Source organism: Oryctolagus cuniculus, chromosome 6, assembly GCF_964237555.1.
Source record: "Oryctolagus cuniculus chromosome 6, mOryCun1.1, whole genome shotgun sequence".
Classification (NCBI taxonomy): Eukaryota; Metazoa; Chordata; class Mammalia; order Lagomorpha; family Leporidae; genus Oryctolagus; species Oryctolagus cuniculus.
The window spans coordinates 148,670,869-148,694,572 of record NC_091437.1 but is presented as its reverse complement, the minus strand read 5'-3'; the positions used below and the strand labels follow the sequence as shown (position 1 = coordinate 148,694,572).

The window sequence follows — 23,704 nt, the reverse complement described above, 5'->3', positions numbered from 1 at the left end:
GGAGCTTGATAGAAGTTAATTAAACCTACTGCTTAATTAAGTGCTTTAGATACACACCGTATCCTGCTTGCATGGTTAATGCAGCCTGTGTACCCAGCTCCATGACATTTTTTCCTGGCAGTTTTAAGACCATGGCAGGGAGGGGTGCAGGGAGCGGGTTTCCACTGGACATAGGGATGCAGGTCCTTTTCCCATAGTGAGCATCGTGGCGTACAGAGTGGGTGACTTGGGGCTGGTCCAGAAACCTTTCCCAGGAGGGCCAGACAGCTTCAAGAAGGCGGGAAAGGCATGGATCCTGGGAGTCAGGAAAGCTGGGTCTGAGTCCCCATGTGGCCTCCCACCAGTGTGCCCTCGGGTAAGTCACCCATCCTGATGAACTCCCGAATGTTTCATCACACTTTGGTGACTCCACACATGCATGCCACCAGCCACACGTACTAAACCCTACTTCATTCCATTTATGGTTCATCAAGACACTTAACACTGAAACATGGGGCTGGCGCCATGGCTCACTTGGTTAATCCTCTGCCTGCAGTGCTGGCATCCCATATGGGTGCTGGGTTCTAGTCCCAGCTGCCCCTCTTCCAGTCCAGCTCTCTGCTGTGGCCCGGGAAGGCAGTGGAGGATGGCTCAAGTGTTTGGGCTCCTGCACCCACATGGGAGACCAGGAGGAAGCACCTGGCTCCTGGCTTCGGATCGGTGCAGCACCGGCTGTAGCGACCATTTGGGAAGTGAACCAATGGAAGGAAGACCTTTCTCTCTGTCTCTCTCTCTCACTGTCTATAACTCTACTTGTCACATTAAAAAAAAAAAAAAAACTGAAACAGGTAATACTTAGCAAGCACTTCCTATGATTATTCCATATACTGTTCTATGCACCTGATATAGATGAACTCATTTGTTTCTCATTACAGCTTTAAGAGGTCAACACCATAATTGTCCCCATTTTACAGAGAGAAAAACTGAGGGACACAGAAGTCGGTGACTTGCCCAAAGTCACAGAGATGGTAGAAGGTAAAACACGAACAATGGACCCGAGATTCTGATGGAAGGCAAACAGTTTTAGTGTCTTTTCCTCCTCTGTCTCTCCTGGGGGCTGGCAGCCAGAACTGCCATGCTCTATAAAAGGTAGAAACACATCCCTACTCTGACCTCTCCCCAGGAGTAAAGAAGGCGTTGATGTCGAGGTGCTTTGCTTGGGCATTAGGTTGGGGGTGGCGGGCTGATCATGGACCCCAGCGTGGACCCCACAAATGACATCCGTGATACTGCATCCACCTCAGAGGAATCCAGCCACGTGGGTCCACGGGTGGCAATCAAGTGTTGGGGCTCAGAGAGGAGCCACTGCTTTCCAAGTCACTCAGGGTCACTGGACTCAACTTCGGGATGGGTTTTTTCCATCCTCTCCGCTAAGGGGTTCCCTAACATGATCTGCTGTGTGTGAGGGATCAGATGATTGGCTGACATCTGTTTCAGAGGCTCTTCAGGGTGGTGGCAGGGCTTTTGCAACCCTGAGGTTCCAAAAGGACCAGAATGGCTTGGTCCTTGCTGAGCCCTCTCCCAGGAAGCAGAAGTGGGAGCTGAGGGGAGGGTTCTGGACCAGACAGGCTGTATCAAAGCCACAGGTTCCTACTGTGAACGCAGCTACGCAACAATAGCTGTACCTCGCTCTGAGTTGTTAGAGGGTTGAATGAGATGGTGGCAGGTACATCCCCAAGCATGAGGCAACACTCCAGAATGTTAGCAACCTTAAACTCGCTTACTTCTCATAACAGCCCTATCAGGGTGGTCTGATTCCCTCCATTCTGAGGCCCAGGGGGGTTCATGACACATCCGGGGCCATAGGTCTGCAAGAGGCAGAGTCAGGATTTGAACAGAGCCATTAGAGTGTGTGGAAGGCAGTCCATGGGCTGAGCTGGTGAGTGCTGGTGGAGAGAGATGGGGCTGGGGGCTTCTCCTGGCTTTGCCACTCTAGGGAAGTGAGGAAGCTGGTTAAGCTTCCTGGGCCTCAGTGTTTTCATCTGTAAAATGGGAATAATACTAGTCCCGATCGCTACACAAAGCATCAAGTATGAAATAGACCCAAGGTATTGGCAGAATTAAAAGAAATCCTTTGAAGGGTCTTTGTTTTATTTGACTGACATTTCTAGGCAGATTGCCTTTGGGGCAGATGCTGGGTCCCAGATTCTGCAGGGAGGCATGTGGCCAGTCCTTTGTATCCAAGCTACACTGTCCTGCTCTGCAGGGCAGTCTCTTAGGACAAGAGGTGCATCCAACCCTACTGCTATGGAGACTTCACAGGGATCCGACCCTCTACAGATGGGATCCACTTGCCACTGCAGACACCAGGCGCCAGGGATCAGGTGTGATGTGGGAAGATGCAGATACCAACTTAAATGCCCCAGGCTGGGGTCTTACTCGGAGGTCAAATTCACCTCGTGGCTCCTACTGCAGGAAAAATAATGTGATGTCCCAAGTTCCTCTTTGAGCACTCCTCCCATCTGGTTTCATGGGGGGCGGGAGGCTTGCCAAACACGCTATTGATTGCAATGAGTCCCCAGTCCCCACCTCTGTTTCCAAGCTCTTTGACCTATAACCTTGTAGAACCTGCCCTCTGTGACTCCAGCCCCGTGATTTGCTCTGGCCCACTGGATGTCAGTGAAGTGACACAAGCCATGGCCTGGAAAAGCTCTGGTACCCTTCTCTCTGCACCTGCACACCCCTCGGCTCCTGGGGGCAGCTGTTGCAGGGTGATGGTGATGGGTGTGTTACACTTGACCTCCTGTATCCTGGCTGAGGTCCTCCTCAGTCAGCAGCAGCCAGCCAGCCCCAAAGGCAGGGCTGAGTGCAGTCCTGCCCACCCACCCCCCCCAACCTCGGTGTGCAAACCATCACCACCCAGACAGCAGAGGCTGGTGGAACCCTGGATGGCTGTGATTCCTTGCATCTGCTGAGAGGTTGGTGGGTGTTGTTACAAAGCACTACTGTCGCAACAAACAGCTATGTATGTGTATGTGGTCTTTAAACATGTTGTGCACTCTGTGATGGTATTTTGCAAAGACAATTCAAACCTTCCTTTCTTTCTCTGTCTCTTTCTTTGCGTTTAGAGGTACTGGCAAGATGTGTTTGTGCTTCTCTCTCTCTCTCTCTCTCTCTCTCTCTCTCTCTCTCTCTCACACACACACACACACACACCCACACACACCCAGTTGATTCAGACATTCTTGTATTCGTCGTATTAAATACCAATATGAGGAAAACTCTGTGAGCTTTGCTGTCCCCCTTATGTCTCACTCCTCCTCTCCAAACTCCAATCCATTTATTTTAAATAGAACTCCAATGTGCATTTTAAATAAACAGGTCACGTTTGTTTCAGACCGGCTCCCACTCAGTGCCAAGAAGCTGCCTTGGGAAGAAACAAGCCAGAATGTGCCTCCTGGTCCCAGGGCAGCCAGGCCTCCCCGCCCCCAGGCGTTGCCACCTTCAAATCCCACCCTGTGTCCATGGAGACCTCCATGGCCACCTGCCCTGGACGGCCCTCCCTGGAGCTCGGCGGGAAGGCCCTCCGCATTCTCAGAGCACCGCTTCCACGAGAAGAAGAATCACCATGGTATCCGCCTCACACAGGGATGCAAGGTTTAAATGAGATAGTGTCTCTCCAACACTTAGCGTGGTTATCACACGTTAGCTGCTGCTATGCTTGGATGTACGGTACCATGGGAACATCAAGCCCCAGCTAGTATCTATTTAATGCTTAGCACGTACCCACTGTTTTTTAGGATTTTAAGTACTGTTCGAGTGCTAAAAATGTTTCATTAATTAATTTCATTTATTTGAAAGGCAAAGAGAGAGAGAAAGAGAGAGAGAGAGAAAGAGAGAGAGAGAGCGAGAGCGAGCAAGCACTTGTATCCACTAATTCACAAAGGCTGGCCAGGCCAAAGTCAAGAGCTGGGAACTCAATTGAAGTCTACCACATAGGTGACAAGGTCCCAACCACTTGAGCCACCACTGCCACCCCTCAGAGTATGCATCAGTAGGAAGCTGGATTCGAACCCAAGCATTTTGATATGGGAGACGGTTGTCCCAAGCGTGACTTAACCCCTATTTGAAATACCAACCCCTCTTCTTGACAGAGCTTGCTTTCATTTCATTTCAAATCCTATGGCACCTGCTAATGTAGACAGAGCTCATTATCCCCCGTTTGTGAGCGAGCCTGCTGAGGCACAGAGGTTAAGGAACTTACCCAAGATCACACAGTGAAGAGATCACCATTATCATGCTCCCTCTATTATTGTCACCCACTTTTTTCATGGGAGATCTGGAGTAATTTTCACCTGCAAGTACTCATCACAGTGCCCGGCGCACGGACCAGCCCAGTAGTGGAGGCTGTCAGAGAGTGCTCAGTGGCCCCCGCTCCTTCCTCTCCTGACCTGCACCCCGTTGAGGGTGGAGGATGGGTCCCCACACGTCTACACCTGCTAGCTCCTGATACGACTGGGTAGAATGGACAGTGCCGGAGGAGGAAGCACAGGCATGCAGGCTCTGGGCTCTTGGTACGCTGTCTTACAGCCCGGCTCTGCTCGAGACATGGGAAGCAAACAGGCTCTCCCGTGAGCCTCAGGCAAGCAGGGGTGAAATTAGCAGAGATCCGTGTACAAAGGGGCGCTTAATGATGGCATCCCACTGCCCATTCGCGCGGAGCCACTGTGACATTCCGTGTTAGAAAGGTGACAGCCCTCCGCTGCCACGTACGCCCCAGGCCTGGCATCACATGGGGGCCCAGCCCCCTGGACACTTGCAATTTCTGGTGACAAGTCACTTACAGGGATGGGGGCAGGGCAGGGAACTGGTGGCTTTGTGCTAAAAACACCCTCGTGGACCCCTCTAAGCCCTTGGCGGTGGAGAGCTCTCAGTTCGCCTGTCAGGAGCATCACCTTCATTAAATATTAAGGAGCTGTTTGTTAAAATAATGTTGTCATGGTAACGAGGCGGGGGGGTGGGTGGGGAGGCTGACTTAGTCTGGTGCTGCCCGTACTCCAGCATATTAATCAAGTGCTCAGGACTGTTTAATGAGCTTCCCTCAGAGGCCCCTGGAAACAATGAATTTGGAGGAGCTGGGGGCTTGGGGTTTGGCCTGGTTGTCTGTGTCAAAGACCCGGCTCTCACGAGTTCCGGGTGCTGGGCTGCCTTTATTGCGTGGATGGACAGATGGACGAATGGATGGATGAGTGGACAAACGCCAAAATCAAAATGCTGGGATGTTTGTGTCACAGCTGTTTGTGACGACTGCTCTATTCTTCTGCTGCCCTTTTGCAATGGGAGGGAATTTCCAGAGCTGAGCAGGGGAAAAAGGCCAGGGAAGTGCACCTGTGTGAGAGGGCAAAGAAGGGGGGGATGAATGGCAGTGGCGGACTGCCCGGGTTCAAATCCGGGCTCCGTCCTATCTCAGGGTGGGCCACGGGGAGTGACCTGTTCCCCGGCGAAGCTCTGGCCTCCAGCACCAGGCTTCAAAGGGCTCCTACTTGACAAAGCCACCACTTTACTGCCACTATCAGCACTGCCATGCCAGCACACATGCTGCTACGGCCCCCAGTGTAGACAAAATCCCCCCCCCCAGGCGCTTGTGAAGTTGAAGGTCACTCTGAGCCCTGACCCCTAAGCACAGCATTCAAACCCACGCTTTGCACGTGACTCCACTGCCCCTTCCTTCTGTGGTCACCGCTTTGCCAGGGAGGGAGCAGGTGGCGAATGTTCTAGGTTTTGTGGGTCACAGGCAATCTCGGTGGCGTATTGCTCTGTTTGGACAATGCTTTAGGGATACAAAATCATCCTCAGCTCACAGGCCACACGGACATGGGCAGAAGTCCCTGCGTTGCGGCCTTATGCGGAAGCAGAGGACAAAGGATGCAAAGGGAAAGGGAGGTGGATCCGTGAGACTTTCCAGCAGTCACAGAAGGTTGGAGAAAAACAAAAACAAGACAAACTCTGGGCGGGAGCTTGACTTTTAAAAAAACAACAAAAAAAGAAAAGCAGCCCTGGTAAGCAACGGCAGCCTTGTGTGCTCATCTCATAGGAAAGGAGGCGCAGGGTGGGTGACCCGATCAAGGTCACGGTGCCAGGGCGGGACTGAGCCGGGACACAAACCTGAGAGCCTTGCTCCACCCTGTCCACCACCAGCGCCGTAGAAAAGCGGCTCCATCGCCCGCTAATCTGAGACTCGCCACCTGCTCTGTCCACTGATATTCCAGCTAAGAGCCCGGGCTCTAGGGTCTGTGGATCTGTAAGGCAGCCTCAGCTCTGCTGCTTACGGAGTCTGTCCCTTTGGACATAACGAACCTTCCAGTGCCTTGATTTTCTCAGTGGTAAAATGGGGACATTTGCTGTACCCTCTCACGCCTGGTGGGTGGTGATGAAGATTTGGCAAGTTAAGGCACAGTGAGGCCTTAGCAGATGGCCCTGTGTGCCATGCAGGCTGGGTCATGCGAGAGCCGACGATGACAACAGTGGCTGTGGAAGGCTGTGGGAGGATACCCTGCCTCCAGCACCTGTGACTCTAAATGACAAAGGTTGCTAACCTCACGGCCTTAAACATGCAGAGATTATCCTGCATTACTGACCACAAGAGTCCTTTAAAGATGGGAAACACAGACAGCACGAGATAAACTCAATCAGCCATCGCTGGCTTTGACCATGAAGGAGCCATGAGCAGAGGAACCCGGGAAGCTTCTAGAAGGTAGACAGGCAAGAACACAGATCCTCCCTTAAAGACTCCAGGGGGACACACCTTGCCGAAACCCCTTACTGCAGCCTAGAGAAATCCCTTTCAGACCATGGCTCCAGAACCATCAGACAATAAACGTGCATTAAACCACTCAGTGTGGGGGGCTCTGTCACAGCAGTGATGGGGCGTGTGCACACTGCTGGTTGTGACACAAACCAGAGGCCTCGCCACGGCCGGCAGGTCTGTTGCCTCGGGCAAGGCTGGCATCCTGCAGGCCCTCTGTGGTGCCGCTGCCACTGCAGAGACCTCTGACGGAGCACGGCACAGGTGCCAGGTCTGGGCAGGTGCCTCCTGGCTGCAGGGGAGTGGGGAGCAGAGGAAGGACACAGGGGACACTGCCTGCTGCCCTGGGGGAGACAACACATCTGTGTGTCATCCTGAAATGATGTGATCGGATACTCCACGGGGGTACCTGCGTCCTCAGGTTTCATCCTCACCTGGGGTCCAGGCCTGAGCCAGGCTGAGTGTTGCCAGCAGAGTCTGCTCACAGATCCACAGCCCCAACCACCACTCCCTTATCTACATGCACTGCAGGACTTAGCTGTGGATACTGGCTTGGGTATCTTCCCTCTCCCCAACCTCCTCGCCATGCCTTCTCAGTCCACGTGGCCCAAAATGCCTGGTGGAGCACCTGTTCCTGGCCTGGCCAATTTGCATGTCTACCTCCTGGTCACAGGAGTTGGCTGAGGGGCGGACTTGTGACTTAGGTCTCTTGACACTAGGGCACTGCCAGGACCACTACTACGGGAGCAAAGTCCTCTTCCTGGGGCTTGCTGAGAGAAGGCGCTAGGTGTCGATGGTCACTCTGCCCGAGAGGAGCCCACACAGAGCCAAGCCAGTCGAGAGACAGACAAGGCCTGCCGACATCACTTAGATCCAGCTGGGCTCAGAGCCAGGCCTGCTCTGACTTTTTAATTATACCAACAGCCTTTTGGTTTTACATGTATGTCATTTTGAATTGAATTTCTATCTTGTAAAGCAAAGTCAGACTAATATAATCAAATACCCACTTCAATATTATCTGCTGGGTGGAGGTGTGATTCCCTTGGCCAAGGCATGCTGGGCTCTGAAATAGCATGGAATGAGGTTCAGGGCAGGGCACTTAAGGCTAAGTTTCAGACGGACAACCAGGAAAGGGTGGGTGCCATTTCTCATGTCTCACTCCCTTTCTCCTGTTTAGCTTAGATGTACTGAATTTCTTCTTATTGCTGAAGAAGTGAAGAACCCTCAACATGCCACTGAATGGGGGCATGTTTTGAACTTGCACCTGACCCTGTGCAAGGACCAAACACCTACACTGGATCTTTGAGTCTAGTGTTTTGCAATGGAAGGAATTTCAGACCAGCGGCAGTTGGAATGGAGGTAGCCCATTTCCTGACCGAGCTGTCAGTTCTGCTTCTTGAATGCTGTTTGCTGCCGCCAGGTTCTGTGTTCAGCCCAGCTATCTTCTGTCTCCAAGGTGTCATGGGGAGAGTTCGGTCATCCCAAGGGGCTCACTTCTCTCCCCCATCAGCTGTCTGCCCATCTTCACCCTTCACAGTGGGCCCGAGGGAGTGCCATGTGCCTCTTAGCAAAGGTGACACCTGCCCATGCTGATTTTTCATAGAAAAGCAAGGCTAAGGGCTGGGCTGGGGGCTGCACCCCAGCTGGGAAGGATGATGCAAAGAACCCAAACAGTTCTCATTTCTTCCTTTCCTAGGAACACACCCAGCAGGTTGGCAAGCACCAGCCCACATAGACTGGTGACTCCTGAATCCATCAGTCTCTTCCCTACGCCCTTGTTGGCTATCTCCACTAGCATGGTGATGCTAACAGCAATGCTAAAATTGCTACTGATGCTACTACTTACGCCATGCAAGCTCATGCTTTGGAGCACTGCCTTTGGGAGGCTCTAGTTCTCAAAACTATGGATTCATCCTCAGCAGCCTCTCGGGTAGCTCACGGTAATAACCTCATCATCCCCGTTGTGCTTGTGAAGGAGCTGAGTGTCAGGACAGCTCAACGACCCCTCCAAGGCCATGCAGTCAGTGAGCCGCTTGGAGTCCAGAGACCACGGCTCACCTGCTGCCCTCTGCTGCCTCCCGGTCCACAGTGTTCCCCAGGCTCTTCAAATGCAAGAATGCATTGCCTTCTGCAGCACCCACTGCTTTGGCTCTGTCTGCCCAGCGGTGGGGAAGAGGACCACTCGCTCTCAGATTCCCAAGCCAGGAGCCTGGAACTCACTTTTGACTCTTCCTCGGGTCCCACATTCAAGGCCAGTCCCTCTTCCTCTGAATCAGTGCTCCTCTCGGGAGTGGGTCGCTTGCTCCACCCAGGCTGTGACTGCCTAGGCTTAGATCCCCCCACCCCCACCCCCACCCCCAGCCCCCGGCGCCAGCATCATCAGGCTGGCCACCTCCTCCAGCCTGCTGCCTTGTCTCTGTCTCTTCCACTTGCAAACCACCCTCTGCATGGCTCACATCTCTGAGCCCCAGGTCACGTGGCGCCACGCCCTTGGGACTTGTGAAAGCCATTCACAGCTACCTGCAAACTGCTGGATTATTAACAAGGCATTCGAGGGCCTTTGTGGCTGTGGCTGTCCCAGCTCCAGCAGCCCTGGACTTCCCAACAGTCTCCAAATGCCCAGGCCCCCCTTGTTCTCTGTCTGCAGGGATTCCGCCCATCCTTCTGGTCTAGCCCATGGCCTCCCTGATCCTACGGGCAGACTGAAAGACTTAGCATCTTGTTGAGTTCAGTCGGGGGAACCATGTGACACACTGACTTCTGCATCTACTCACCGAGTTTGTGCCAGGCACTGTTCTCAGCATGTTCCATAAACTCATTCCGCTGTCCTAACTACTCTATGAAGTGACCCATTTTACAGATGAGGAAACTGAGGCACAGCAAAGTTAAATAACTTGTCCAAAAGAAAAAAAAATCACAGGATGAACACAGGTGGAGCTGAGGTTTTAGCTAAGGAGCCAGTCTGGTTCCAGAGTGCATGGTATTTATTTATTTATTTGAGAGGCAGAGCTACAGAGAGAGTGAGAAACAAAAGAAAAGTATTCTATCTGCTGGTTCATTCCCAAAATGACTGCAGTGCAAGAGCTGGGCTGATATGAAGCCAGGAGCTTCTTCCAGGTCTCCCATGTGGGCCCAGGGGCCCAAGGACTTGGGCCATCCTCTGCTTTCCCAGTCCACAGCACAGAGCTGGATCAGAAGAGGAGCAGCCGGGACTCGAACTGGTGCCCATATGGGGTGCTGGCACTGCATGTGGAGGCCCAGCCTACTACACCACAGTGCCGGCTCCAGAGCACCTGGTCTTTTTATTTATTTATATTTTTAAAACATTTGAAAGAGTTACATAGAAAGCTAGAGCCAGAGAGAGAGAGAGGTCTTCCATTTGCTGATTCATTCCCCAAATGGCCACAATGGCCAGAGCTGAGTTGATCTGAAGCCAGGAGGCAGGAGCTTCTTCCAGGTCTCCCATGTGGGTTCAAGGACCTGGGCCATCTTTCACTGCCTTCCCAGGCCATAGTAGAGCGCTGGATCGGAAGTGGAGCAGCCGGGACTTGAACCGGCGTCCATATGGGATGCCAGAGTTGCAGGCCAGGGCTTTGACCCTGTGCGCCACAGCTCCAGCCCCGAGTGCATGGTCTTAATGGCCATGCAACATTGTCTGATGTTGGCTAGAGCAGCCCGTGAGGTCCATGGAAGCCCAGAGAGGGGATGAGGGCCCTGCAGGAAGCTGTGGGGCCTGCCTTCAGTTTCGAGTTCTGATGCCATGCTCCTGCTGCCAGACCTTCTGGTGAAAGCTCCCTGGATGAGGCTGTGTTGGCCGTGAACTCTGACCTCACAGCCTCCTCCTGTTCTACAGTGTCCTGGCTCCATCCTTAGGAGGCTGGACAGCACTGAAGAGAGGGTTCCCCAGCAGAGCTGCTGCACTGGGAAACGGAGCCTGAGTGGGGAGAATGCAAGGGCAGGATGGAGGTCACATCCGTCTCTCCCGGACATGGGGCTGTGGACGACCACTGGCTGCCCTTTCTCTAAGGCAGGGGCACAGGGGGGCCGGGTGTCTCCTCAGGCAAGGGGTGGGGGGCACAGGTTCAGAGCAGTGCTAGACTCCAGGAGAGAGGACAGAAGAATGAGGTTGTCCAATGCAGTCACTAGGTCACAGGCCAGAGTGGATAGGAGCAGATGCCCAAGGTGCCAGAAGACAGGAGTGCCTGGCCGGTTGCCGGCCTCGGGACTGCAGCTCTCAGCCAACAACCCAGCATCCGAGAGGCCAAGAGGGTTTCCCTGGGCTGCCCAGGCCTGTTCCCGCTTCCTGGCGCAGCTGCTGCTCCCACAGCTGTGCAGGCCTCACCACCCACCGCACGTGGTCCATGAGTTGTCATGGTCATCGTCGTCTTTTACTTAAATGGAAACAATCTTCCTCCTGCAGACTCTCAGGAACCAAGACTAAAGGGGCTTCCACTGCAGACTCCTTGCCTGTTTTTAACAAGGAAAGCCCATCCTACTGGTGGGCTCACACCCAAATGTGGCCGCTATCAACTCGGCACAGTATCATCTTTCCCGTGCCGACTCTCCCTGTGGAGGCAGTGCCGTGTGGGCTGTGCTGAAGGGAAGGTGAGCATGTGGTCGAACCACCACGAGGCTCAGTCCCCACAGAGAAACATGCTAAGGGCCCCCAGCATGTCCTGGGATCATTTGTCCACATGCATATCAGACCCATGCAGCCATGCTGTCCAGAAGACGGGAGAAAAGTTGAAGATTTAAGTGGACATTTCCCGTGGAAGGATCATCAGGAACACACAGCAAGAGCCCCTGAAGAACTAACAGGAGTCAAGTGACAGCGAAGTGCTGGGGCAGGCGCCCCAGTTTCCTGCTAATGCGCCCAAGAGGCAGCTGATGATGGCCCAGGGTTCCTGCTGCCCACGTGGGAGACTCAGACGGAGTTCCTGGCTTCTGGTTTCAGCCTGGCCCAATATTCTCTGTTGCAGGCATTTGGCGAGTGACCCAGTGGATGGCAGGTCTCTCTCTCCCTGCCACTCTGCCTTTCAAATAAATCTAAAAAATATATCTTTAAAAAGTATGAATCTTGGGGTGCTGGATTCTTTCCCGGTTGCCCCTCTTCCAGGCCAGCTCTCTGCTGTGGCCCGGGAGTGCAGTGGAGGATGGCCCAAAGTGCTTGGGCCCTGCACCCCATGGGAGACCAGGAGAAGCACCTGGCTCCTGCCTTCGGATCAGCGTGGCACACTGGCTGCAGCGCGCCAGCCGCGGCGGCCATTGGAGGGTGAACCAACGGCAAAAGGAAGACCTTTCTCTCTCTCTCTCTCTCTCTCTCTCTCACTATCCACTCTGCCTGTCAAAAAAAAAAAAAAAAAAGTATGAACCTATTAAAAGTGGTCTCTGTAACTTGTTCTCCTGAGCGTACCACAAGAAGCAAGCTCTGCTTTCTATAGTGAGTATGGACACATGGGACGCACTGTCCTGAGTCACCCTGGCAGGTGTCGCGTTTCCCCATTCTACAGATAAGGAAACTCAGGGGGAAGCTAGATCTGGGCTATTTCATCCCATCTTTTGCATATCACTCTATAGAAACATAGCTTATTCCCAGTTAGCGCACTGAGTCTCTCTAACTCAAATTTCCTGGTGATTTGAAACACAGAGGCAAGGCTGCCCAGGGACTCATTTTCTGTTGGGAAGAGTGCCTTGCTCTTGGTACTTTCCTTGGCGTGCAGTCCCAGGAACACAGAAGGAATAGGCGGCCTTACAGGCCAGGCCAGGGATGTTCAGCCACGTGCTTAGAGCCTGAGGGCCTGGCTAGCTAAGCTGGGCTGAGCTGGGTCCCTGCGTTGCAGGCTCCTGGTGCTCACCTGCATGCAGCAAGCTCCCTGGGATTAAGAATTTTCACTCGCTCAGGTTGGCTCCAAAGAGGTCCAGATTAATGAGCTTGGCTGTGCTTGGCTTCACTAGTGGCAAACAAGGCTGCTGATGTGAAACCATAAATAGGAAGGTGGCCTGAGAAATCGCTTTGGCTAGGACGCCCAGAAGCGGCACGCTAGCTAGCACCAGTCTTCCTTCCTGGCCCCTCTGCAGACATCACTAATCCACTGCAGCACGCTCTGCGTATACTGCAGCAACCTCTCCACACATACACGCTCCTGGCAGTCACAACCCATCGATGCCCTCATTCCTGGTGGAAGTAAGGTTGTGGCCATTTGATAGATGTCTGTGGGGGGTGCAGTGTGCATGGGAAAGAGACTGGTATGTCTTTAGACCTTGTGGGCACAGGGCCTCTGCTTGTATCATAAACAATTCTGGCCTATACCACAGTCCTCCTATCCAGTGAGGGTCACATTTAGTTGGGGCAGGAGAGCCACAAGGTTGGCCCCCAGACAAGCTCATTCTATAAGCGCCCAGGTTTAATTCTAATATAAGAAATACAGACACGAGAGAAGTGTTCCAAGCAAATGCAAGTGCTGGCTGCGAGATGCTACAAGTCCTAGCGGGGTGGAGGTGCCTTTTGCAGAGTGAAGCTCTGTTCTGGGACTCTGGTGACAAACCATTTGTCTCCCAGCTGTGGAGACAGCCAGGCCTCCCCAAGGAGGGGACAGGAACTGACACGGACCTAGCAGCTCAAGACTACACAAACTTGGGTCCCAAGTGATTTTCCATCTGTATGAGGCAATGTCAAAAAGTTTATGGAGAGGCTGACGCTGTGGCATAGCCCGTAAAGCCAACGCCTGCAGTGCTGCCATCCCATGTGGGCATCGGTTCAAGTCCCAGCTGCTCCACCTCTGACTCAGCTCTCTGCTATGGCCTGGGAAGGCAGTGGAAGATGGCCCAGGCCCCTGGGCCCCTGCACCTGTGTGCAGGAAGTTCCTGGCTCCCAGCCCCAGCCGTTGTGGCCATCTGAAGAGTGAACGAGCAGATAGAAGACCTCTCTCTCTGCCATTGCCTCTGCCTCTCTGTAACTCTGCCTTTCAAATAAATAAATCTCTGTCCTTAATGTGCTGTGCATTGAGATTTAATGCTATAACGAGTACTCAAACAATATATTTCACTTTGTGTTTCTATGGGGGTGCAAACTGTTGAAATCTTTACTTAATGCATACTAAACTGATCCTCTGTAAAAAAAAAAAAAAAAAAAAAAAAAAAAAAAAGAAAAAAGAAAAGAAAAGAAACTATCAACTCCCAACTTGACTCTCACTGGGATTAAACATGACAATAGGTCTGATCTGATTTCATCATCATTAAAAAAAATCATCTATTATTTTTCACTTTATGTTTCTGTGTGGGAGCAAACTGTTGAAATCCTTACTTAATATATACTAAGCTGATCTTCTGTATATTAAGATAATCGAAAATGAATCTTGATGTGAATGGAAGGGGAGAGGGAGTGGGAAAGGGGAGGGTTGTGGGTGGGAGGGACGGTATGGGGGGAAGCCATAGTAATCCATTATTCGTACTTTGGAAACTTATATTCATTAAATAAAAGTTAAAAAAAAAAAGAAAAAGATATTAAACGCTAATGGAAAGCAAAAATGAGCAGGTGTAACCATCTTACTATCAGACAAAGTAAAACTGAATAGCTTCCAAATTTTAGCAATTATGAATAAAGTTGATTTAAACAGCAATAAAAAAAAAGTTTATGCACAATGGAATTAAAAGATGAATTTTGTTGCAAGTTTTTTTTTTTTTTTTTAAAGCTACTGATAGTTTTTCATAATATGTTTTTCCAGGAACTTTTTGGAGAATGTCTTTATGTTAGCACTTTTTAGCCTTTGAGACCAATTCCACAGACAACCTTGCCATTAAGATTCCTGCGCCCCACATTAGAGGATCTGGGTTTGAGTCTAGGCTCTGGCTCCTGACTCCAGCTTCCTGCTAACGTGCACCAGGAGGCAAAGATAATGGCTCAGGCACTTGGGTCCCTGCCACCCAAGTGGGAGGCTTGAATTGAGTTCTGGGCTCTGGCCTAGCCCAGCCCTGGCTACTATGGGCACTTGGGGGCAGTGAACCAGTGGATGGAAGCTCTTATCTCTCCTTATCTCCAACAAATCAAGAAAGGAGGGAGAGGGGGCGGGGGAGGGAGGGAGAGGGAAGTTCTGTGAGGGAAGGAGGGTGGCACCGGCGTCCCATTCTCTGGGGGAAAGTGCTGCTGTGACAAGTCAGTCTCTGGGGGGCTTCCAGCTGGTGACAAATGGCAGAGCTGCCCTGGGCTCCAGACCAGCGTTGGAAGCAGAGGGGTCCCCAGAAGAGGCAGTAGGCAAAATGCTGCCTCGACTGCCTTCTCATGGACTCTCCGTCTTGCAGCATGGGCTCATGCAGCAAATGCGACCCCAGGGCCTCCTGCAGCTGCACTGGGCCTCCTATTCCCTGTCCCAACAGGGAGCTTTACCCTGGGGTCACGTGCCCCATCGAGCACTCACTGTGTTCTGGCATGAGACCAGGCAGCTTTCTATGAATTCATTCTCTGACTCCTCCCAACCACTCTGAGAGGTAGGTGCTATTTTGCAGGTAGCCCCATTATACCGATGAGCCCAAAGCACAGAGAGGCTAGCAATTTGCCCGAGGTCCCACAGCTAGAGTAAGGGCCAGGATTTGATGCCGGCAGTCTGATTCCAAGGGCCTCGGCTCTGAGCCTCGGACACCTGTGAACCATCACTGTATCCCACCATCATTTACTGAGCAGCTATTATGTGCTGGATTCTGTGAATGCAACAACACAGCTCCTGTCCCCGAAGCTCAACTCCTGCTTGAAGACGAACAGAATCACGGCTCAAATTCACCATCCACCTCTTCCTCCTCCTCTCATTGTGAGCCCCGCCCCCAAAAGCGATCAGGACTCAGCTGAACTCCAAGCCCAGCCACTGTCAAACTTGATTCTCATCTAGCCTGTCAGTTTCTGAAACACAAACACCATCTCTGGCCTCCCACAGCGTCTTGTCCTGGAGGGGCTGGGGGTGGGGACGGGGTAAATACTGCAGCAGCTGACCCAGATGAGGGAGAGAGACCCACATACAAAGGACAAAGGAAGCCATGTGCTCCTTGCTCAGACCCTCCCAAGTGCACTGGGGCTCCCTCCTGTGTAATTTCCCCATTTGGGTCTGGAGGGCAATGTTTCTCACATTCAGCAGCCCAGGTCCTGCCCACACCCTCCAGGAAGCCAAGTTCCCCGTCCCCTGCACTTCTGCCTTTTCTGGGACCTTGGGCAGTGAGTGTGGGTGTGGGTCTTGCCACAGGAGCCCCATGCTTTTCCTCTGGGTCTGTGTGGTCTGGATCGTGGCCCAGTGCCCTGACGGTGGGACCAGCTGCTAACTCTTTTGGTGGCCCTGGGACGAGAGGGAGGTCCCTGGAGCCTCAGAGCACAGCTCCCGTGTTTGGTCAGTGCTCGGCCATCACACACATCAGGGATTGGGGTCACGCCTGTGAGCTGTGCACCGGCTGCTGTTGGTCAGGCACAGCTGGTCAACAGGCGGAACCAGTCACAGGAGGTTCAACGCCTCCTGCGGTTTCTGAATGGTTTTTATAGCGGAACCTGCCACCTAAAACCAAGGCAGTTCCAGAGAGTTGTGTACGTGAGTTTGACAGCTTCCTCTGAACCCACCCACTCCCACCTTCCCCTCTCTGTCCCTTGGGGGATTCCAGACCACTGGGGAACAGAGTTGGTACAACTGCCCAAGCCAAAACTGGTCCCTCCTTTGACGTTTTCCAACCTCTGCTTGAATTCTGCCAGTGACAGGGAACTCACCACCTCTCCAAAGTGGCCATGACACTGTTGCACAGTCTTTTGCTAGGACTTTTTTTCCTGTTACTGAGCCATCAGCCACCCGCCTCCCTCTTGCCTGGAACAGTCGCTCAATATGTGCAAGGGGAGGAGCCCTGTCCCCTCAGGGCTATGGTTTACCAATGGGAGTGAGCCAGCAAGCTCTCCCCGTTCTAAGAATATTTCCCTAACTCCAGCACATGCCCTGTGGAGCGGGCGTCCGAGCAGCTGCCATCGGAGCAGAGAGGACGGCCCAGCCTCCCACAGGCTCAGTTTGCTTCTGGGAGAGGCTGGCAGGAACCCCGAGAATTGCACCCAGGCTCTCACACCTGGACTCTCGCACTGCGCTGCGTCAGGTGTATGTGGGGCGCCCAGCTGGCCTCTGCACAGGCTTCGCCCACTCATCTCGGCCCCTCCCGGAGATCCTGGCCACCTGCAACCCTTGCCCAACGCATCACTCACCAGTCTGCTGTAGCTTACATCCTGGGAATCTTTCTCCACGCCACCTCGGGGAGCAGCCAGTGCCTCAGGACCTGCAAAGAAGAGAAACTCAGTATTAAAAGCAGGGGTGGCGCGTGGGGGGTGTCCAGCTCTCCTTTTGAGCAGGGCCGAGTTCCTGGCAGGCTGGGGTGGGGGGAATTTAAAAAAAAATAAAATAAAAAGACAATGGCCAGGACCCAGCTGCTCCTTAAACCAACCTCAAAAATCTCTGGGCTTTGTGGCGATTCTGAGAAAGACCAGGGGGGAATAAAAAGAGACCCTAACCCCAGATGAGTCAGCAGCTTGTTGGGAAGCAGGCTCTTAGAGGAGCAAAGCCGAAGGCGAGGGAAGTGGCGGGGGAGGCCCCTCTGGAAGCTCGCTCGGGCTCCTGGAGTCGGCGGTCACGGCCGCTGCTGGCGGCAGGCCAGGCCTGCTTCCATTTTGATGAGGACGAAGCCGGCCGGCCGGTGGAGACGATCCCGCAGTCCCTCCAGCAGGCCCTAAGGCGGCTTTCTACCCTGGGAGCCGCTGCCAAGCGGACCCCGTGTGCTTTGAAGATTCCTTGGCGGAGCTGCATGCGCGCGCAGGGCGCGGAGGACGCGCTCACAGCGTGCCCCGTCGAGGCCCGAGCCCTGGAGGTGCCCGCCCCAGGTGAGCAGGGCCACCTGCGGGCACCTCTCCGGCACAGCCAGCTGCTGCCGGGCCTCCGCGTCTCACTCCCAGAACCCAGCACGCGTGAAAGCCAAACTTGGGTTTTTTCCCCCTTCCTTTCCTGAGAGACCTGAGCGAGCAGAGGGTTGCTCTGCTCACCCCTCCCTCTTCTCAGAGGAGAGCCTCGGTGGGGGGAGGGCAAGGCGGGCACACCTGAGCCAGAAGCTCCGGCCCATCGGTGATGTGGCCCCACCCGGGAGCTGGTGGGAAAGGCCAGGTCTCGGCCCAGCGGAATCAGAACCCGCATCTTAACCAGGCCCTCGGGGGACTGCTGGGCACGGTACAGTCTGCAAGCGCCGGCTTCCGGCTTCCGGCGTGGAAGGAAAAGGTGTGGCCGCCCGCTCTGCAGGTAGGGAAACAGGCTCTCGAAGTGACCACTGAGAGGGTGAAGGGGCGGCAGGCCCAGCTTCACGGGGTGGCCCAGGGACAACTGTGTGCCAGGGGTGGGGGTGGGGTGACCTCAGGCCCTGGGATCAGAGTCTTTGGAGAGGGGCAGGTGTCCCTCCCCCCAGTCTGTCAAAGAACAGCGCGATCCCCCAGCCAGAAGTTGGGGCTTGCCCTCCGGCAGGGGAACTCCCTTCTGCACGGACTGGTTTATTTTGATCCCTGGGAGCTGAGTTCCCTTCTCCACGGCTCCTAGAACTGATCTCCAGCCAGAGAAGGCACCTCTGGGGGACAAGCTGGCCCGAGGGCTCCAGACACCGAATGTAGGACGGACAATGCTCTAGGAAGCGTTTTACAGCTCAGAGCCCTTGGTCCCCTGTGTCAGTGGGGTGCATCATTAGCCCTGTTTTGCAACTCAGAAAGTTGAGGCACGGAGAGGTCAACTGACTTCCCTAAGGTCACACAGCTCGAAAGCAGGCTGGGGTCGGATTGGTATCCTCTGACTCCAAGTCCAGAGGTGTGGACAGGGTAGTCCAGCTGTTCCTGATGGGGAAAGGGACCTCACCCACAGGTTTATGATGCTCTCAGTCAGTGTCATCCAACCCCCTTGCTTGTACCGTCCATTGCACTTGTGAGTTGGTTGAACTGAATAGACTTACAGACCAAGAGGGAGACGGCCCCCCAGGCTGGCATTCTTGGTTTATCAATCGGTCACGTGCTATACACATAGTTTATTCTGCTGCACTCGCTTCGATAAGACAGATCTGCTGCCCATGACACCCACTCACTCCGTGCTCTTCCTCTCGGCTCTGTGTGGGCACATGCTCAGGTCTCCCTGGTCTCTGTGCAGAGGCCCTATCAGACTGGCCATCTCCGCTACGTGTGAGCAAAGCCAGCAATGGCTCTTCCACCTGCCACTTGTGATACAGAGAACGGTCTGAGCCTGCCTCTAAACACAGCAGCCTCAACCCATCTCCCGTCGCCTTCCTGCAACTACCTGCTTGTTTTTAAAGATTTATTTGTTTATTGTTTGAAAGAGTTACAGAGAGGCAGAGAGAGAGAGAGAGAGAGAGAGAGAGAGAGAGAGGGAGAGAGAGAGAGAGAGGTCTTTTATCTGATGGTTCACTCCCCAAATGGCTGCAATGGCTAGAGCTGAGCCAATCTGAAGCCAGGAACCAGGAGCCTCTTCCGGGTCTCCCATGTGGGTGCAGGGGCCCAAGGACTTGGGCCATCTTCTACTGCTTTCCCAGGCCACAGCAGGGAGCTGGATTGGAAGTGGAGCCCCATCGCCCTGCTTGTTTTTATAAACCATCCTCTCTCGTTCTCTCGGTGCCTACGAGGGATTGGGTCTAGGACTCTGGAATCTCAAGCGCTATATAACACACATGGTCTAGTATTTGCCCTCAACCTATGCCCCATGCCCTCCCATATACATTAAGTCACCTTCAGGTTAGTTATACCTAGCCGGAGGTAAATATATGTAAATAGTTGTTATACTGCCTTGTTTAGGGAATAATAATAATAAAACTCCATACACATGCAGTACAGAGGCAACTTTTCCCCCAAATATTTGCAGTCCTCTCAGTTGGTTGAATCCTAGTAATCCAAAGATTACTCAGGTCCTAACATTGCCGCTGTATTTCTCTTTAAACATTTATTAGTGAGCCAAGGTGGGAGCAAGCACTCCCATCCTGCTGGTTCACTCCTAGACACCTGCAATGGCTGCGGCTCCAATGGGACAGAGCCGGGACTCCATCCAGGTCTCCCACATGGGTGGCAGGAATCCAATTTCTTGAGCTATCACCACTGCCTCCCAGGGTGTGCATGAGCAGGAAACTAGAATCCAGAGCTGGAGCCAGGAGTCAAACCCAGGTACTCCAGTGTGGGAAGTGGGTGTCCTAACCCACATCTTAAGAACTAAGGCTAAATGCCCGACCCTGCTTTTTTTTTTTTAAATCATGCCCATCTGACGGTGCTCCATCATCACCAGGATCCGGCCCCTAAAGCAGTGCGATTTTTGAATGCTTCAGAATGCAAGGATCTATAGAGCATGTATCACTTGATGGTAGAAATGCCCACATAATAGAGGTTACATTGTAGGTACTGATAACCATATGTAACATAATGGCTATTAAATATCCAACATCAGTGCTGAATATGGTAAATGTTCAATTAATAATCATTTATTGACACCTGTACATCCTTGATTCTGTGCATACTGGAAACCTAGTCCCTACCCTGCTCTTAAAACACGGTACCAAAAAGAAGAAAGAAAAAAGACGGGGTGTGAGAAGGTATGAGGGCGCTCATATAAATGGAATTCAGAGTTTATTCGGGTGCAAAAAATGTTGAGCTCCGTGCATCTGAGGGCTCTTCAAGTAGTTCATGAAAATGTATACTATGAAGAAACTATGCATGAATCTTAAAAAGTTTTGGTGCCAAAATTAACATTTCATGACTTTCTATTTTCCATGAACGTTTTCAGTCCCTTGGTACAATGTGTGAAGAAGGTGGTTCCAGGTTGGCGCCGCTCATAGCCCCCTCACCTGTCTCAGGCCGATGATCACGCGCCTTAGCACGTGGCCTGCACGCCCTGCCCCCTCCCTCTCTCCACTGTCCTGGCCTCATGCTGTTCTCACCTGTGGCTGCCTCTCCATTCTCCGCACCACATTCCCTGCAGCCTCGTGGCTGGGCTGCGTTCCCTCTCTTCCCTTCATTAACGACCTACCCTGCAGGAGTGACGGAAGTAGTTCACATTAAGTGGTTGGACATGCGTCAGCAGGTGTGTCCGCCATGCTCATTTCTGACAGCCCCTGTTATTATCCTCAGCTGAGGAGGCAGCCACTGAACACAGAGGGGCATGGTGGCTTGGCTGGGGTTGCAGAGTGGATGATTCTCAGACCTGAGGAGTGGCCAGGACTTGGTTCTGCTTTCCCTGTTTGACCTTGCACCTTGCACACTGAACCATCACTCACTAACACAGACACTTGGTTTTAGGCAGCACGGTGGGAAGAGCCCAGGTCCTGGAGTTAACAGCCGTGAGGCTGGCCCTGCAGGTTCTATGCCCTCACATCAGTCGCTTCCTTTTTGGGCAGAGCCTGCCTCGAGGGGCGGGAGTGGGGACCCAGTGCCTCAGTGCGCATGCGCAGAAGCCTGCAGTTCCTGCATGTAGGAGACAGCCGCTCGCACTGGGAGCACAGTGAGTGAAGTCTAGAACTTCGGAGTGCCCGCCGGGCTCTGACTGGGCCCTTCTTTCAGCAGAACATGCTGACCACCTGCTTCAAAGTCCCTGCAAGCAGACACCTGCTGGGGGCATTTCCATCTTCCCTTTGGGGCTAGTTGCTGCCTGTCAAGTTGTCAGACACCTGAAGGGGGTAGGAAGGAAGCTACTGTAGGGGTTCCACCGCGGGGGAGGACCAGCCTGCGCCAGGTCACAGGCTGGAACGCGGTTTACAAACGTTTAGCAGAGGAGTGAGAAGTTCCGGGTCCAGCCGACAGGTACGCTGCATCCTGAGATGAACGAATCGCATCTCGGGGGAAGGCAAGCAAGCGGCAGGGCACAGAGCAGGGAGAAGCGGCCTCTGGCTGGAGCCCACCAGGGCTGGACACAAGGAAATGGTCCAGCTCAAACCCGGTGGAAAGCTACAGCCTGCGTCTGGGCCCGTGTGCTTTGAAGGCACCTGCTGTGTCCCCTTGTCGCCAACAGCAGCCTTCAGTTTCAAAGGGCAGAGGGAGCCTCCTGACTGAGCTCCCTGCCAGGCACTGGGTGGAGTCAGATCCCACCTCTCTCTCTGCTGCAGCTCTAGGGAGTAGGTGTTCATAGATCCACTGTACAGAGGGAAAGGCTGAATCTGGGAGAGATGGCATACGTTACCCAGAGTAACAACAGAAGAAAGTCTGGCACTGGACTTGAACACAGGCCCGGCTGAATAACCCTTCCCTAACCACCGCCCCTGCACCACCTCTTCCACAGCGACTCTGACTGCAGTGGCTGCCTGCCTGGCCCATCTCTGCCACCAGCTCCAAACTACTCTTTTTTTTTTTTTTTTTTTACAAGGTTTATTTATTTATTTGAAAGGCAGAGAGAGAGAGTGAGAGTGAGAGTGAGAGTGAGAGAGAGAGAGAGAGAGAGAGAGAGAGAGGAGAGAGAGCACACTTCCATTTGCTGGTTCACTTTCCAAATCGCTGCAATGACTGGGACTGGTTCAGGCCAAAGCCAGGATCCTGGAACTCCATCCACATCCCCCACATGGGTGGCAGGGGCCCAAGGGCTTGGACCATCTTCTGCTGCCTTCCCAGGTGCAGTGGTAGGGAGCTGGATCAAAAGTGGAGCAGCCGGGACTTGAACTGGAGCCCCTTCAACCGTTCATCTAAGATTCCCCGTAGAGTACAGAAAAGGGTGAATTCACAGCCACCCTAGAGCCTGTGTGTGCAAGTCAACATCTTGAACATTTATGAGAAATTCTTCTCTGCAATGCATCTGTATTTGTTTACAAATATTCCCCACTCAGAATTGTCAGGTTTGGTCGGCTCCCCAGGAAGATGTGCCTTGCACGGCGAGGTCAGGGTCTCCTTTGCTCCCTACTGTCTTTGCTGCTTCAACAACTCCTCACGGGTGTTGATAATGGGTCAGGCCATGGGGAGATACACCAAACCCTGGCCTCCCCCCAGCCAGGGTGGAGACAGACTCCAGTGGTGTCTTTTTGCCAACCAAGGCACAGTGCAAAGGTAGCAGGATGGCAGGAAAGGGGCACCCAAGGACACAGCAGATGGAGGAGAGACCTGAAAGACAAGCTGCAGCGGAACAGGCAGAGAGAGGAGAGTTGAGTCATACAGACAGGCGAGAGGGCCATGATGTGGGCACCAGAGCCCGGGTGCTGGCCAGAGCTGCTGGAGCCGAGAAGGGGCAAGGGGCAGCAGGGCCTGTTCTTCCAGGGACTTGAAGTCATTACTTGCAAGTGACAGGAGTCCACCCCAGAGGCGGATCGTGTGTTTGCAGTCCCTGGCGCATGGTGGCTCTCCATTTGCAGAATGGAAGGGCACATCCTTGTTTAGGCCCAGCCCCCCATGGGTCCTCCAGCCATTGCAAAGGCAGTGCCAGGGACCCTGTGATCTTTAGAAAGGGCAAGCACAGGGTGATCTGGTTTGTGCTGGGAAAAATCCTCCTGGGCACCTGGCCTGAGCCCCAGGGAACCCTGGCTCCAGTGCGGCTGCTGGCAGATGCGAGGGTGAAGCATCCACCTTTGATTGTGGCTCATGTTTCTGAGGAAAGACACAGCTCCCTGGAGACTGGGCATCGATGAAAACCGGCCCTTGCAAAAGAGGCGTAAGTGAGCTGGAAACACAAGCCCTCTGGGCAGGCAGTGGTTTCTGTCTTGAAAATCAACAACAGCAGCCAACAGAGGCTCAAGCCTGGGGGGACCCAGCTCTTTCACAATCCCCAGCGCGCAGGAATCCAAGGCGAGTGGGAGAAGGTGGCGCAGAGAAGGGGGTCCGAGAGAGCCGTTACCTCCCAGAGTGGGTGTGTCTGCTGCCCTCCTTGGGGTGGAAATGTCTCACTTTGTGAGCACAGGGACAGAGAGGACATTCCTAGC

General features: G+C 53.4%; 1 protein-coding gene across 4 annotated transcripts in view; it reads right to left on the bottom strand.

Moving 5' to 3' along the window:
• ZHX2 (zinc fingers and homeoboxes 2) overlaps nucleotides 1–23,704 on the bottom strand; it is a 154,214-nt gene that overhangs the window by 66,961 nt on the left and 63,549 nt on the right. For 3 of the 4 annotated variants that reach the window (XM_051844015.2, XM_051844016.2, XM_070075443.1), the window contains one exon: nucleotides 16,998–17,068. The gene's annotated coding sequence lies outside the window, so the exon portion shown is untranslated. Of the gene's footprint in view, nucleotides 1–16,997; nucleotides 17,069–17,879; nucleotides 17,984–23,704 lie in introns of those variants that run through there. The other variant, XM_070075444.1, reaches the window with a different exon arrangement.